Source organism: Ixodes scapularis, unplaced genomic scaffold, assembly GCF_016920785.2.
Source record: "Ixodes scapularis isolate PalLabHiFi unplaced genomic scaffold, ASM1692078v2 ptg001158l_1___fragment_3__unscaffolded, whole genome shotgun sequence".
NCBI classification, from domain to species: domain Eukaryota; kingdom Metazoa; phylum Arthropoda; class Arachnida; order Ixodida; family Ixodidae; genus Ixodes; species Ixodes scapularis.
The window spans coordinates 3,435,001-3,449,838 of NW_024610108.1; the positions used below are offsets into that span (position 1 = coordinate 3,435,001).

Below are 14,838 nucleotides of genomic sequence, written 5' to 3' on the forward strand. Positions count from 1 at the left end.
ACCTCACTCACAAGTGTGGGGACGTAATCCATCCACCAAGACCATGCCGGTGAACGAAAGCTGCACGTCGAAGGAAGGAAGGCTGGCTTTGACGCTGCAGAGCCAACGAAAACGAAACTGTGTGCCTCTCTCGAGTGTCCTTGCCTTCACGTTGCTTGCACATGGCGGAAGTGTGTTCGCTCCTCGTTTTCTTCTTTGTTGAACCATTAGGGACGCGTGTACTCGTCGGGACTTCGTCGCGACGGTCCAGCCACCCCTCGCGTTCGCTTCGCTCACGTAAACAAGCACAACGCCAGCGTACTTCCCCGATTCGCTAAAAACAACCATCCGACTCTCGCGTAGCATTGTCACTTGCGTATTTTGTTTCTTTTACCATCCAAACCAGATGGCACTGCGCAGTTAACGGCTCGAAAACCGGAGCCTTGCTTTAGGTTCGTTAGATGACGCCACTATTCATTCATTTGTTTTTAATTTTTTTTTTGTTTTTACTTTTTGTTTAAATTAATTGATTTGATTTTACATTACATCGTCTCGTCATATAAACAGCAAATATTTAAACAATTTAGGCGCGCCTCCACATCTATTTGGGCGCCGACCACCTGGCGGCGCTACTTATTTTCCAAATTCTGTTTACAAAGTTTGACGGTGTTTTCATCTATCTAGCGGTCTCCTACATTTTTTTTTTTTTATTATTATTTTTTTTTTTGCTTTTGTTTTGCGCTGTTCCTGCGGAGTGATAGTTCTTGGTTCTTGGTGAGCTCGGACGCTTTCCAACGCGTTAAGATTCTGGAGTGCAAACTTGTAAGAAACCTTTGCAACCGTGAGTAGTATGCAGTCGGCGCTGCTTGCACGCGATGTATTTTCGACGCGTTTTGTCCGTCTTATTGCCCGCGTGCGTTGGCGTACCTGGTTTCTGAAAGTGTGCGCGTCTCCCACGTGCATCTTAAACCATGCGTGTTCATTGCATGTTTTCGCTTGAGGAGATATCCATTTCCACCAGTGAGTAGTGTCCATTCGCCGCCGCTTCATCGCGATGTGCTTTTGACGTCTTTTTGCTTCTCTGTGCCGCCCGCCCTCCGTGCTTTCCGAAGGTGAGCGCATGGTTTCGCTTTGCAGTGCGCGCTCTGCAGCGTGGTGTTGTGGCGTGGTTCCGGTGAAAGTGCCTGTGGGTGACCTCGCGTGCGTCCGTAATTCCCTGCCTTCGGCCTACTCAGCGTGGACGTCATTTCTGTCCTGTGACCTGCTGCTCAGTGCTCAGTGCTCAGTGCTGTGCTTGTGCAAGGCCTCTGGTGTGGGTGCCGTGTCCTACGTTCTACTTGTGCCCCTTATTAATTCATTAATATGTGTCGTGTGTGTGTGTGCTCTTTGAGCAGTTTCCGTTCTTGTGCCGTCCGTCCAGTGAAAGGATTTTTTTATTTTTTTTTATTAAGTTACGGCGCTTGTTTTCGTGCAGCTCTACGTGGTCGTGTCCTCGTACGCAGTGGTGTGTTTGTGGAAAGTCTGTCGTTGTGTTGTGTTGTGCAGTGCAGTGCAGTGCAGTGCAGTGCAGTGCTGTGCGTGCGCCAAAGCCTCTGGATAAAAGAAAAAAAAAAAATATATATATATATATATATAAATACACATTTTTGTTTTCTAATTTTTTTTTTAATTAATTTTACATGTGGTAAGTATGCATGACTTATACCATCCTTTGTATTGATTTATTTGGGTCGTGTCTTTTTTTTCCACATTATTAGCCTTCTTGTCTCCTCCTCCTCCTCCTGCTTATCATTATTGTAGAAATGTTTTCCTTTTTCTTTTTTTCCTCTTTCTTTCTAAGCTTTTAGTTTCCACCAGAGTGTCGAACCGAATTTTTTATTGGTTTGCATCGATTTGCGGGAGCACAAAAGTAATGCAGGACATTAAAATAGCACAACAAATAGAAGAACAAGAGGTATACAGGACAGGCGCTGATGTTGAACTAGTTTCATTCAGGAAAAGTGAACATGTATATACACACGACAGGCAAAGCAGCACATATTCTTAAGGGTAGAAGATATTTGAGCTGGGATGCTGGTGTCTCCCAGCACGATCAAACCATCCGGGGCTATTGCCGCCTTCTCGGCTGCCCTCGGCACTTATCGTGAATAAAAGCTATATATGTATGTTTACTTTTCCTGGATAAAACTAGTTGAAAGTGAGTGCCTGTCCTGTATACTCCTTGTCCTCGTCTTTTTTGCGCTATTTTATATATTTTACTAAGATGAACCAACAGCGTACCGTATTAAAAAGAAAAAGAAGAAGCTAAAGTGATATGATATTTACCTGGTGCTTCTTTTCGTAATAGGCACTATTTCAAGAGTGCAAACGGGTATCTTTCCATTCATTTGTAGGGTTCGCTTATTTTCAGGTGCCGAGAAATAAATTGCTTTATTTAAATTTGATGGAGCAGTAAATGACAAGCTACATACATATCTGTCTTTCCTTGTTTTTTTTTTTGTGTTATATTTTAGCCTGAATTTAAAAGTTATCAGTCTGTTGGGTCGCCTAAAATACAGGTGATTGGCATTTGAGGTTTTTTTTCTTTACAAGATAATGGTTGATTCAATTTAGCAAGTAAGCATCAATTGTGCTACTTTTTTTTTCCTTCATCTTAAATAGAGCTAAGCAATCAACTCGACATGACGGCTACTTAATTTGTCGCTTTCTTACCGCCTGTTTTCCGAAACTGTGTGCTTTCTTTTCGTCGTCATCGACTTTGGGCTGCCGCTCCAAGTCCATAGAGCCTTTTTTTTTTTTCAGCTATCCCTGCCGTACACCCTTGTACTTCTATTCATCGTCAGACTAATAGACAGTTATATTTTCTTCCGTACAGTTCCAAGTTGGCGGGTCAGTTTCGGTTCGGCTGAAACTAACTCCTCGGTTCCGGTTTTTCGTTCGCTTCGGTTTTCGCTTCGACACTCTGGTCTTCACCGTGCATGGCACCCCCCCCCTTCCTTCCTTCCTTCCCTCCCTCCCTCCCTCCCTCTCTCCCCTCTTCTCCTCCCTGCAAGAAAACAAACTGTCGTTTCGAAATGTTTTCTTACTTGAACTGTGAAGGTTTTCAAGTGCATTTCCTTTCCTCCTTTATTGAGCGCACAATTCTAGAGTGGAACTTCCCTTCTGACATTGCAATAAAGTTTCCTGCACAAGGAAGAAAAACCTGCCATTTGACCTCCCTTGTGTGTGCAAAGTGTCAATGTTCCTATATTATGCTTGAACATGGTCTTTTTGTCTTCCTATTTGTCGCAGAAATCATGTATGTGTATGTATGTATGTATATATATATATACCAATATCGCACTTTATGGATTAATCTTGCACGACCTGTGAAAACCACGTATCTCTGGCTTTCCTCACGTTCGATTTTCGAGCAATTTATGAAGCTAGCTTGGGGAGATTGATTTCGCTCGCACACAATTCGAGGCGCGAGGACGGGCATGTACGAACGCCTACGTAGTCGGGACGGTAAACAAAACTTACACAAATTAAAATCCTGCGCAGATAATAAAAGAAAGAGCAACAAAAAAGTATGGGCGTCTTTCTTTACTAATTTCTTTTTTTTTTTTCTTTTTTAGGATTGTAAGCGGACGGGCTTCTTAAACGATACCAAAAAGCGAGACACAATTTGACAAAGGGGTCACGTCACAAGAAAGAAAATCCCACATCCTCAAGCGTGTAAAAAATGCACGCAATATCTACAGTACTGGAATTTGAAGCGCTGCCAATCTCGCGTGCACTAGCCCAAATCGCCTTGCTCCCGCTCACGTCAAAGCGACACAAACCTCGTCGGAAAGGTACGCTTTCTGACGCGGTCAACCGGTAAAAACACTATATATTGTAAAATTCTGTACTTTGGACGTGATTAATTCAGACTGCTTTGCGGCTAACTAAGCGCGCGTTCTTTCCCAATGAAACGAAAGAGCGAGATTAGAAATAGAGGAAATAATTCCCGTGAAAAGAAAGAAATTCGTCTCTTATTGAGCTTGGCAGTAAAGCACGCGACATCTCCAGTATTCCGTTTGAAAGCGCTGCCCGTCGCAAGTGCAGTAGTGTACATTGTTCGGCTCTCGCCCAGTTGAAAGCGCCAGAAAGCCCGTGTCGCCTCGCGACACGGGTAACCGCTAGAAAACACGCACATTTTAAAGTCGCGTGTTTTGCACTTGATTCCTCGGAAGTACTTTGTGGGAGACGAAGCGGGCGTTCCATGCCAAGGACACGGAAGAGAGAGATTAGAAATAGAGCGAACAATTCGCGTGAAAAGAATAATATTTGTCTCCTATCAAACTTGCCAGAAAAGTAAGCGAGATTTCCAGTATTCCGTTTGAAAGCGCTGCCCGTCGCAAGTGCAGTAGTGTACAGTGTTCGGCTCTCGCCCAGTTGAAAGCGCCAGAAAGCACGTGTCGCCTCGCGACACGGGTAACCGCTAGAAAACACGCATATTTTAAAGTCGCGTGATTTGCACTTGATTCCTCGGAAGTACTTTGTGGGAGACGAAGCGGGCGTTCCATGCCAAGGACACGGAAGAGAGAGATTAGAAATAGAGCGAACAATTCGCGTGAAAAGAATAATATTTGTCTCCTATCAAACTTGCCAGAAAAGTAAGCGAGATTTCCAGTATTCCGTTTGAAAGCGCTGCCCGTCGCAAGTGCAGTAGGGTAAATTGTTCGGCTCTCGCCCAGTTGAAAGCGCCAGAAAGCCCGTGTCGCCTGGCGACACGGGTAACCGCTAGAAAACACGCACATTTTAAAGTCGCGTGATTTGCACTTGATTCCTCGGAAGTACTTTGTGGGAGACGAAGCGGGCGTTCCATGCCAAGGACACGGAAGAGAGAGATTAGAAATAGAGCGAACAATTCGCGTGAAAAGAATAATATTTGTCTCCTATCAAACTTGCCAGAAGAGTAAGCGAGATTTCCAGTATTCCGTTTGAAAGCGCTGCCCGTCGCAAGTGCAGTAGGGTAAATTGTTCGGCTCTCGCCCAGTTGAAAGCGCCAGAAAGCCCGTGTCGCAAAGCGACACGGGTAACCGCTAGAAAACACGCATCTTTTTCTTTTGTTAATCCCGTGCTTCTCACTTCGTTCCTTGAGAGGACTTTGTTGGGAACTAAGTGGCGGGGCCTTCCAAACGAAACCAATGGTAGAAACAATGAAGTGAGCAAAGAAGAGTAGTGTAAAGAAAGAAAATTGCCTATTATGAAGCCTGCCGTAAACACGCGCGATACCGCGAGCATTCGGATTAAAAGCAGTGACAATCTCACTTACTATAGCGCTCATTGTTCGGCTCTGACACAATTCAAAACGCATGAAACGCCCCGTGTAAATATTGGTTTACTTTGTAATAACAAAGTCAATAAACTTTCTGTTGACCATGTTAACATGAACTGAAAGTCGAAAAGAAGTAATCAGAGTCAAGCAGGGGTCAGCACGTTTTTAATAAAAAGCGAGAAATAATTTTTTTATAGGGGTAGGATGTATGTACGTATGTATGTATACATAGAGGCAGACAGGAAAAAAGAACATTTATATATATATATATATACACACAAACATACATACATACATATATATATATAAGGAGAGAGAGAGGGGAAAAAAATAAGAAAGAAAGAAGGACAAATAAATGATACTGAATAACGAGGAGCCACATAAGTGAGAGACAGTAAGTCAGTCAGTCAGTCACCGAAACTGATAACCACAAACTATGTACAGAATGCTCTTGAAGGATCTTCTTTATACTTATCGGTGCTATTATGTGGAGGTGGGGTCTGTCGAGCGTTCGATTGGTGCGAGCGGCGTCTGACGACGTCGCCGACGCCTTTCGTCGCCGTCTCGGCCGCTGCCTCCGCCGCATGGTCGTTACAGCAAGGTACCTGCGATCTCTGGCGTCTGCCGTTGGGGTCGGTTCTCGGGTGCACCTGTGTCTTGAAAACGAATGCGAGAGGAGGGTGTTTCGGAGCGTCCGCGCTAACCGAACGGTGTGAAATGACGAGTGCGTTCTGACCGAAGGCCGGGGTGCGTCCTCGCGTCCTCACGGGACCTGAAAGCTCGGCAACGCTGCGAAGGCGTCGTCAATGATTTTTTTGGCGTACGACTTTCTGTTGCTACGACGAGAAAGAAATTTATGCGCTTCTTGCCGCGTCGGTACCGACCTCGGTCGGGGATATTCCGGCTGCGCGCTCGAACGTGCTTCATTTCTTCTTGGATTTGGAAGTAATTCCTAAGCGTTGTGTGTGTTTGCGGTTCGTAAGGGGCGCCTGACGGTGGCCCCGCGTCCGCGCGTTGGTAGGGTTTTGGGCGACCCACCACGAAAAGATTACCTGGTTGATCCTGCCAGTAGTCATATGCTTGTCTCAAAGATTAAGCCATGCATGTCTAAGTACATGCCGAAACAAGGCAAAACCGCGAATGGCTCATTAAATCAGTTATGGTTCCTTAGATCGTTTCTTCCTACTTGGATAACTGTGGCAATTCTAGAGCTAATACATGCAGTGAGCCCGAAGCCCCTCGGGGCGACGGGTGCTTTTATTAGACCAAGATCAATCGGGCTTCGGTCCGTTTTGTGTGGTGACTCTGGATAACTTTGTGCTGATCGCACGGCCACGAGCCGGCGACGTTTCTTTCAAGTGCCTGCCTTATCAACTGTCGATGGTAGGTTATGCGCCTACCATGGTTGTTACGGGTAACGGAGAATCAGGGTTCGATTCCGGAGAGGGAGCCTGAGAAACGGCTACCACATCCAAGGAAGGCAGCAGGCGCGCAAATTACCCACTCCCGGCACGGGGAGGTAGTGACGAAAAATAACAATACGGGACTCTTTTGAGGCCCCGTAATTGAAATGAGTACACTCTAAATCCTTTAACGAGGATCCATTGGAGGGCAAGTCTGGTGCCAGCAGCCGCGGTAATTCCAGCTCCAATAGCGTATACTAAAGTTGCTGCGGTTAAAAAGCTCGTAGTTGGATCTCAGTTACAGGCGGGAAGTGCGTGGACACCACGTTACGGCCCGTGCTGAACATCATGCCTGTCGTGGCTTGGTTCCCTTCATCAGGTGCCTTGCTTTGGCCGGCGCGTTTACTTTGAAAAAATTAGAGTGCTCAACGCAGGCGATTCGCCTGAATAACAGTGCATGGAATAATAGAACAAGATCCTGTTTCTGTTCTGTTGGTTTTTGGAATACAGGATAATGATTAAGAGGGACAGACGGGGGCATTCGTATTGCGGCGCTAGAGGTGAAATTCTTGGACCGTCGCAAGACGAACTACTGCGAAAGCATTTGCCAAGAATGTTTTCATTGATCAAGAACGAAAGTTAGAGGTTCGAAGGCGATCAGATACCGCCCTAGTTCTAACCATAAACGATGCCAACCAGCGATCCGCCTGAGTTACTCAAATGACTCGGCGGGCAGCTTCCGGGAAACCAAAGTATTTGGGTTCCGGGGGAAGTATGGTTGCAAAGCTGAAACTTAAAGGAATTGACGGAAGGGCACCACCAGGAGTGGAGCCTGCGGCTTAATTTGACTCAACACGGGAAAACTTACCCGGCCCGGACACTGGGAGGATTGACAGATTGAGAGCTCTTTCTTGATTCGGTGGATGGTGGTGCATGGCCGTTCTTAGTTGGTGGAGCGATTTGTCTGGTTAATTCCGATAACGAACGAGACTCTAGCCTATTAAATAGGTGCGTGGTTCTCTGCACCTTGCACCCTTCTTAGAGGGACAAGCGGCTCCTAGCCGCACGAAACAGAGCAATAACAGGTCTGTGATGCCCTTAGATGTCCGGGGCCGCACGCGCGCTACACTGAAGGAAGCAGCGTGTTTTTATCCCTGTCTGTAAAGACTGGGTAACCCGTGGAACCTCCTTCGTGATTGGGATAGGGGCTTGCAATTGTTCCCCTTGAACGAGGAATTCCCAGTAAGCGCGAGTCATAAGCTCGCGTTGATTACGTCCCTGCCCTTTGTACACACCGCCCGTCGCTACTACCGATTGAATGATTTAGTGAGGTCTTCGGACCGATACCCGGAGCGGCCTTTCGGTTGCGCCGGTGTGTTGGAAAGATGACCAAACTTGATCATTTAGAGGAAGTAAAAGTCGTAACAAGGTTTCCGTAGGTGAACCTGCGGAAGGATCATTACCGGATGTTATTTGGCATCGTTTTGTCTTCTTCCTCTTGTACGGGGAATGGACTCGATGTGCGAATTTATCTGGCGCCGATCCCGACCAAGCTTGGATGCCGTCGGGACGGCACAAAAAAAAAAAAACAACTATGGTTCGGATGTGCCTTTTTCTTTGGGTGGCCTCCGTTCCTTTCGATGATGCGCCCAGCGGGAGCCCTCTGCTGCCTCGATTGAGAGGAGATTTCAAGTGCACCGGGACAATCCGCGGGTTACAAAAGGCGCATCGCCCCCTTTTTCGTCTCTTCTCGAGGATCGCCCTTTTGTTTTGATTAACGAAGAGGCGTTTGAGAAGAAGCTTTTTTTTTGCGCTTTCGAGATGGCATGGGATGTGCCGGGCGCGAAAAAAAAACAACAACTTGTGTTTTGTCGTACTGATTGAAAAATCCAAAAACACGACTCTAAGCGGTGGATCACTCGGTTCTCGGGTCGATGAAGAACGCAGCCAGCTGCGAGACTTGGTGTGAATTGCAGGACACACTGAGCACTTACTCTTTGAACGCACATTGCGGCCTCGGGCCTTCCCGTGGCTTCGTCTGTGTGAGGGTCGGATCATATATCAAGAGAGGAGAATTTGTTTTCTACCTCGTTTTGACTGTGTCGGATCGTGGGCAGCACGCAGTTTTATGCTTTCTTGCGTTGCGTTTTCTTTGAGCAAATGCACGAGTGGTGCGATTGCACGCGTGCGCTTAACCAGTCCTCCTCCTCCTACGAGTTTTTATCGAACACTGCATGGGAAAACGAAACTCGATGGATACCGTTTGTGGAAAATCCCGTACCAAAAAAATCTTTCGCACGTTGAACGGCGCTGTGACGTCGGTGCGTTAGAAACGGAGATTTGAAACGGTTTCTTTTCGATCGATTCTGTTTTCTTTGGCGTGGATGTTGTTCGAGTGGAAAAACCGTGGGACGGAGTTGTCGTTGGCGCGTTGAAACGCGGCGTCGGCAAATGTAAATCTCGTGGCGTTGATTTGCACAAAAAAAAGAAAAACGCTTCTGGGAGGAAAGTTTTTTGCGTCGTAGCCTTCCGTCAGTCTAAGAGCTTCGCGTCCCCGATGAATACTGGAGCCATCCAGTAGGGGAATGCCATTAGATTGCGCGCTTTCTTTTTTGTCGAATCGAAAGCGATGCAAAGCGTGTGTACAACAACTGTTAGTTCGCCATCCTTTTGTGTTTTTGACATGTGGTAAGGAGGCGAAGTTTTTGTTGGAAAGCGCACAAAATAAAAAAAAAGATTGTGACCTCACATCAGCGAGACAACCCGCTGAATTTAAGCATATCACTAAGCGGAGGAAAAGAAACCAACAGGGATTCCCTTAGTAGCGGCGAGCGAAACGGGACCTAGCCCAGCACCGAATCCCTCGTCCTTGCCGGCGATCGGGAAATGTGGTGTATGGGAGGTAACGTTCCCGAGAGTTTTGCGGTGGTGCAAGTCCCCCTGACAGGGGCTTGACCCAGAGTGGGTGCCAGGCCCGTCTCCGCCACTGCTCTCTCGGGATGGAACCTCCCGTGAGTCGGGTTGCTTGAGAGTGCAGCCCTAATTGGGTGGTAAACTCCATCTAAGGCTAAATACGTCCGAGAGACCGATAGTTCACAAGCACCGTGAGGGAAAGTTGAAAAGAACTTTGAAGAGAGAGTTCAAGAGTACGTGAAACCGCTTAGAGTAAAACGGGTGGGCCCTCGAAGCTCGAGGGCGGTGGGATTCAGTTTCGCTGTGACGTGGAGCGGTGTCAGCGTCTTGGTTTACGGGCTCTCCTTGTGGGGGCCCGTTCCGGCTGCCCGCGCGGTGCCGCGCACTCCGGAACGCATTTTCCACCGTCGGTAGGACGCCGCGACGGGCACGGGTAACCCTTTCAAGAACGACTTTGAGTCCGGCCGCTGGAGGTGACCGGCGACGGCCCTTGTTTGGCTGTCGTGGGAGTTATACCTGGCCGGTAATCGAGTACGTCACCCTGCCCAGGCCTCATGGGCTACTCCCTTCGGGGAGGCCCGAAACGATGCCCTCCGGAATGCGGAGCGGGAAACCCGGCTGGGTCAACGGGTCGCCTGCCTTACGCCAGGTATTCGCCTGACGTTCGGTGTTTGGGGCTCGGAACCGGCGAGGCGGGTTCTTTCCGCGGAGGGTCGTCATGGTTGGCGGCGAGTAGGTCGGTAACCCACCCGACCCGTCTTGAAACACGGACCAAGGAGTCTAACATGTGCGCGAGTCAATGGGTCCCTCGAAACCCAGAGGCGCAATGAAACGTGAAGGCGCGGCCTCGTGCCGTGCCGAGTTGCGATCCCGGGCCGCCCAGGGGTCCGATGAAGGGAGCAGCAACGGCCCGCCCCACACGCTCACGCCGTGGGGGCGGCGCTAGAGCGCACACGTTGGCACCCGAAAGATGGTGAACTATGCCCGGGCAGGACGAGGCCAGAGGAAACTCTGGTGGAGGTCCGAAGCGCTTCTGACGTGCAAATCGATCGTCCGACCCAGGTATAGGGGCGAAAGACTAATCGAACCATCTAGTAGCTGGTTCCCTCCGAAGTTTCCCTCAGGATAGCTGGCGCTTGTTGCCGAGACCAGTCACACCTGGTAAAGCGAATGATTAGAGGCATTGGGGTCGAAACGACCTCAACCTATTCTCAAACTTTCAATGGGTGTGTCGGAGGCCTTCTGGTCTGAGGCCTCCGGAAGCGATGAGAGTGCCAAGTGGGCCACTTTTGGTAAGCAGAACTGGCGCTGTGGGATGAACCAAACGCCGGGGTAAGGCGCCCGATGCGGGACGCTCATGAGATCCCATGAAGGGTGTTGGTTGCTTAAGACAGCAGGACGGTGGCCATGGAAGTCGGAACCCGCTAAGGAGTGTGTAACAACTCACCTGCCGAAGCAACTAGCCCCGAAAATGGATGGCGCTCTAGTGTCGAGCCTATCCCCGGCCGCTGCCGGCAGATGCACGCAAACAAGGGGGTGCTAAGCTGCAGCGAGTAGGAGGGCCGCTGCGGTGAGCGTTGAAGGTGTCGGGCGTAAGCCCGCCTGGAGCCGCCGCTGGTGCAGATCTTGGTGGTAGTAGCAAATACTCAAGTGAGAACCTTGAGGACTGAAGTGGAGAAGGGTTCCATGTGAACAGCAGTTGAACATGGGTCAGTCGGTCCTAAGGGAAAGGAGTTCTTTCCGAAGCGGGAGCACTTTTTTGCAGTGGAGAGAGCCCCGCAGTGACCGAAAGGGAATCGGGTTAATAATCCCGAACCCGGACACGGAGATTGGTCCTTCGGGGCCCAGTGCGGTAACGCAAACCAGCTCGGAGACGCCGATGCGAGCCCCGGGAAGAGTTTTCTTTTCTCTGTAAGGAGATCGAGTCCCTGGAATGGGTTCGCCCCGAGATAGGGATGGTGGCTCCGTAGAGCAGTGCGGTTCTTGCGCTGTCCGGTGCGCTCGCGTCGGCCCTTGAAAATCCGAGTGAGGGAGTGTGATTTTCGTGCCGGACCGTACCCACATCCGCAGCAGGTCTCCAAGGTGAACAGCCTCTAGTCGATGGACCAATGTAGGTAAGGGAAGTCGGCAAAACGGATCCGTAACCTTGGGATAAGGATTGGCTCTGAGGACTGAGCCGGTCGGGCTGGGGACCTGAAGCAGGAACGGCACTGCACCGGGACTGGGCGGGGCTCGCCGTTCACGCGGCGCGGCCAAGCCCGGACCAGCGTCGGGACCTTCCTGTGGAAAGCCTCAGCTGCGCGGCGTCTGAGGGCTTCGTGCCCAAAGTGCTATGCTTCGGCCGGCAAAAAACAGTCAACTCAGAACTGGCACGGACCGGGGGAATCCGACTGTCTAATTAAAACAAAGCATTGCGATGGCCGCTGGTCGGTGTTGACGCAATGTGATTTCTGCCCAGTGCTCTGAATGTCAACGTGAAGAGATTCATCAAAGCGCGGGTAAACGGCGGGAGTAACTATGACTCTCCTGTTTCCTATGGCATGCACGCCTTGGATTCGGGGTGAGAGCAGATAGTTGCTTGCCTAGCGCAAAGTCGAACTCCCACCTGCTCGTGGTGCCTGCCGCAGGACTAGTAAGCCTAAAGGGGGTGCATCCCTGGTGAACTCGTCCTCAACGGGAGCAATCGCACGTCCCCTGTCATGGGCGTAGAGTGCGCGGGTTATGCCCGTGTGCTCGATCAGTGGAGCAAGCTCCGGCTTGTTCCAACAGAGGCTTGAGCCAAGCAAGCCGGGGAGGTGTCCCTGTACCAGGCCGGTTGGTAAATTTGAGTGCGCTGCCGGTCCTGGTGCCACCGTTGGGTGGCCATGTGTCGTGCGGCTCTGGTTGAAGGGCTGCGGAGCCTGCCGATTGCCTCTGGCCGGTATAAGGCGGTCTCAAACGACCGCTTCCGGTTCAGGGCATTGACGTGGGCGAAGCGGCACGGAGACCGTGGGCCGATGCACACTTAGCGGCCGACCTCAGTGTTGGTTCCGCGACCGGTTGCGCGGTCGGACGAGTTGGCGTCCTGGTAGGTGTGGCGGCCGCCCCCGGTTATTGTGTGCCCGAGTGGGTCACACGACACGAAGCGTGGTCTTCGGGGGTGCACCACTCCTGCTAACCGGGGGCAAGTCGATTCGACTGGCCCAAGGGGACAACACCGGAGTACAACCACTCACGGTGCCCCGAGTGGCCGGCAGTCTAACGGCGTGTGAGGGGCTGATCCACAAGGGGTCCTGCACAAGCCCGGGCGGAGGCAGCCGCACCAGGGCAAGAGAACCACAAGCCACACAAGCCTGGAGGGTGGTCCACAAGGGGCGGGTGGACTAAACTTGTGCGGTGCATGCAGTTGTTGTGTGCGTCCTAAGTGATCTTGCCCAGTTCACCGTGGTGCGGACTTTCAAAATAACTTTTTTTTCTCTTCCTGTCGTGTCGACAGGGGGGCATTACGTGTACACAGACCATCGTGATCGCCGTGTGGGCGAGGTTTGCGGGTTAAGCTGTCCCGAAAATAACAGCGAATACTTTGTTGGTGCAATAAAGTCATATCATAGCCAAATGCCTCGTCATCTAATTAGTGACGCGCATGAATGGATTAACGAGATTCCCACTGTCCCTATCTGATCTACTGATCTGACGACGACGACGAGGAAACACCGAGATCTCCAAGCAGTAAGCTGTATCGTTTCAATCGTTTTTTTCCCTTATTTCTAGATTTCTGGTTAAATTATGTTAGCGGTTAGATTTCTAAGATCCGTGCGATCATTTTGATATATTGAGTCTTAATTTAGCTATTCTAGAACTCGAGAAATTAACCTTCCAAATCTGTGTCCACCATTCCAGCCATGGCAATTCGATTCGAACAGTAGAAGTAGAACCCTTCAAAAGACACCGTATATGTTGTTCTTCTCAATTGAAAATCTTCGTTAATAATCTATTATCCTTGGTAATTTAACTCCGGCATCATGACAAGTCAAGAACAAGGTAACTGTGGACAGGAGGGGGGCGGAGGTGAACCCGATAACGACCACCACAACACAATTGAAAAATTACATTTGGGAGTAATTCAATTGGTCAACGACGAGAAATCCAAAATCAACAAAGACGTAGGACGCCAAATTCTTTTGATCTTTGCGCAAATGATGACTCTTGTCGGTAAACAAAACACGGAGAATGTCATTCTGAAAACCAGACTGGAGGAAAGAGGAAGAAGTCACTCTTATGCTGATGTGCTACGCACTCACTCGGACATGCCGCTGGATCCTGGCGCGATGCAGATCTCTGCAACGCGACAGGAAACAGCAAATATCATTCAACTACGAACATCTCCCTCACGACCAAAGAATGCATTATTGATCTATCTTCGTAATTCGACTACAACGGCCTCCAAAGATATAAAAGTCCTCTTAAAGAAATATTTTGACCCTCACGCCTTAGGGCTGTCAGGAGTAACTTTAAGAGAGGTTCGGGATGGCTTGGCGGCTCAGTCTGACTCCGCCCAAGAACTGGAATCGTTATATCAGGCAATTGAACAACATCCGAGTACTCGAGATATGTTTGTCCTTCGAAAACCAAACAAACGAAACCCACAGTTTCGAATTTCGGGAGTGGATCCCGATATTCTTCCGGCGGAGTTATTGGCTACTTTAAACACCCAAAATTCAGACCTCAAAATTGAACCCCAAGACTTTACTCACCGAACTAGTTATAAAGAAAAATCCGGAAATGTCACTCATATTATAGAAGTTAAAGCACCAGTCTACCAGAGAATTCAATCTAAAGAAAAGGTTCATCTTGGATGGACTTCCTGTCCAATAACCGAAAACTTCTATGTTCCCCGTTGTACGAAATGCTGCCAATATGGACACACTAAGGCTAAATGTATATCGAAGTCCGGTTTCTGCACTATATGTGCAGAAAACCATCCAACCACGGAGTGCACAATTACGCGATACCAGGACGGGAAATGTAGAGCATGCCAAAATCGCCGGCTTCATGCTAACCACCCATTTGGAGCGAGTGAGTGTGGAACACTGGCGTTCCACATTACTCGCCTCAGAGCTCAAACTGATTATCCGCAATAATTCCTTAATTTGGATTTGATCTTTGAACAGACTAAAATCGAAAATGGAAAGTAAACTTAAATTTTTACAATTAAATTTAGGTAAATCAAAAGCAGCAATATATAATTTAAATCAAATA

The 14,838-nt window shown here is 49.1% G+C and overlaps 2 non-coding genes and 1 pseudogene across 2 annotated transcripts; all 3 read left to right on the forward strand.

Annotated features, from left to right (window-relative positions):
- The first annotated feature begins 6,333 nt into the window (after positions 1–6,333).
- LOC120845565 lies at positions 6,334–8,149 on the forward strand. Its single transcript, XR_005716767.1, has one exon. It is a non-coding gene; the product is annotated as a small subunit ribosomal RNA (ribosomal RNA).
- Positions 8,150–8,586: 437 nt separating this feature from the next.
- On the forward strand, positions 8,587–8,739 carry LOC120845458. The gene has a single exon (XR_005716659.1). It is a non-coding gene; the product is annotated as a 5.8S ribosomal RNA (ribosomal RNA).
- A 688-nt stretch (positions 8,740–9,427) lies between these two features.
- Positions 9,428–13,626, forward strand: LOC120845734 (annotated as a pseudogene).
- The last annotated feature ends 1,212 nt before the right edge of the window (positions 13,627–14,838 follow it).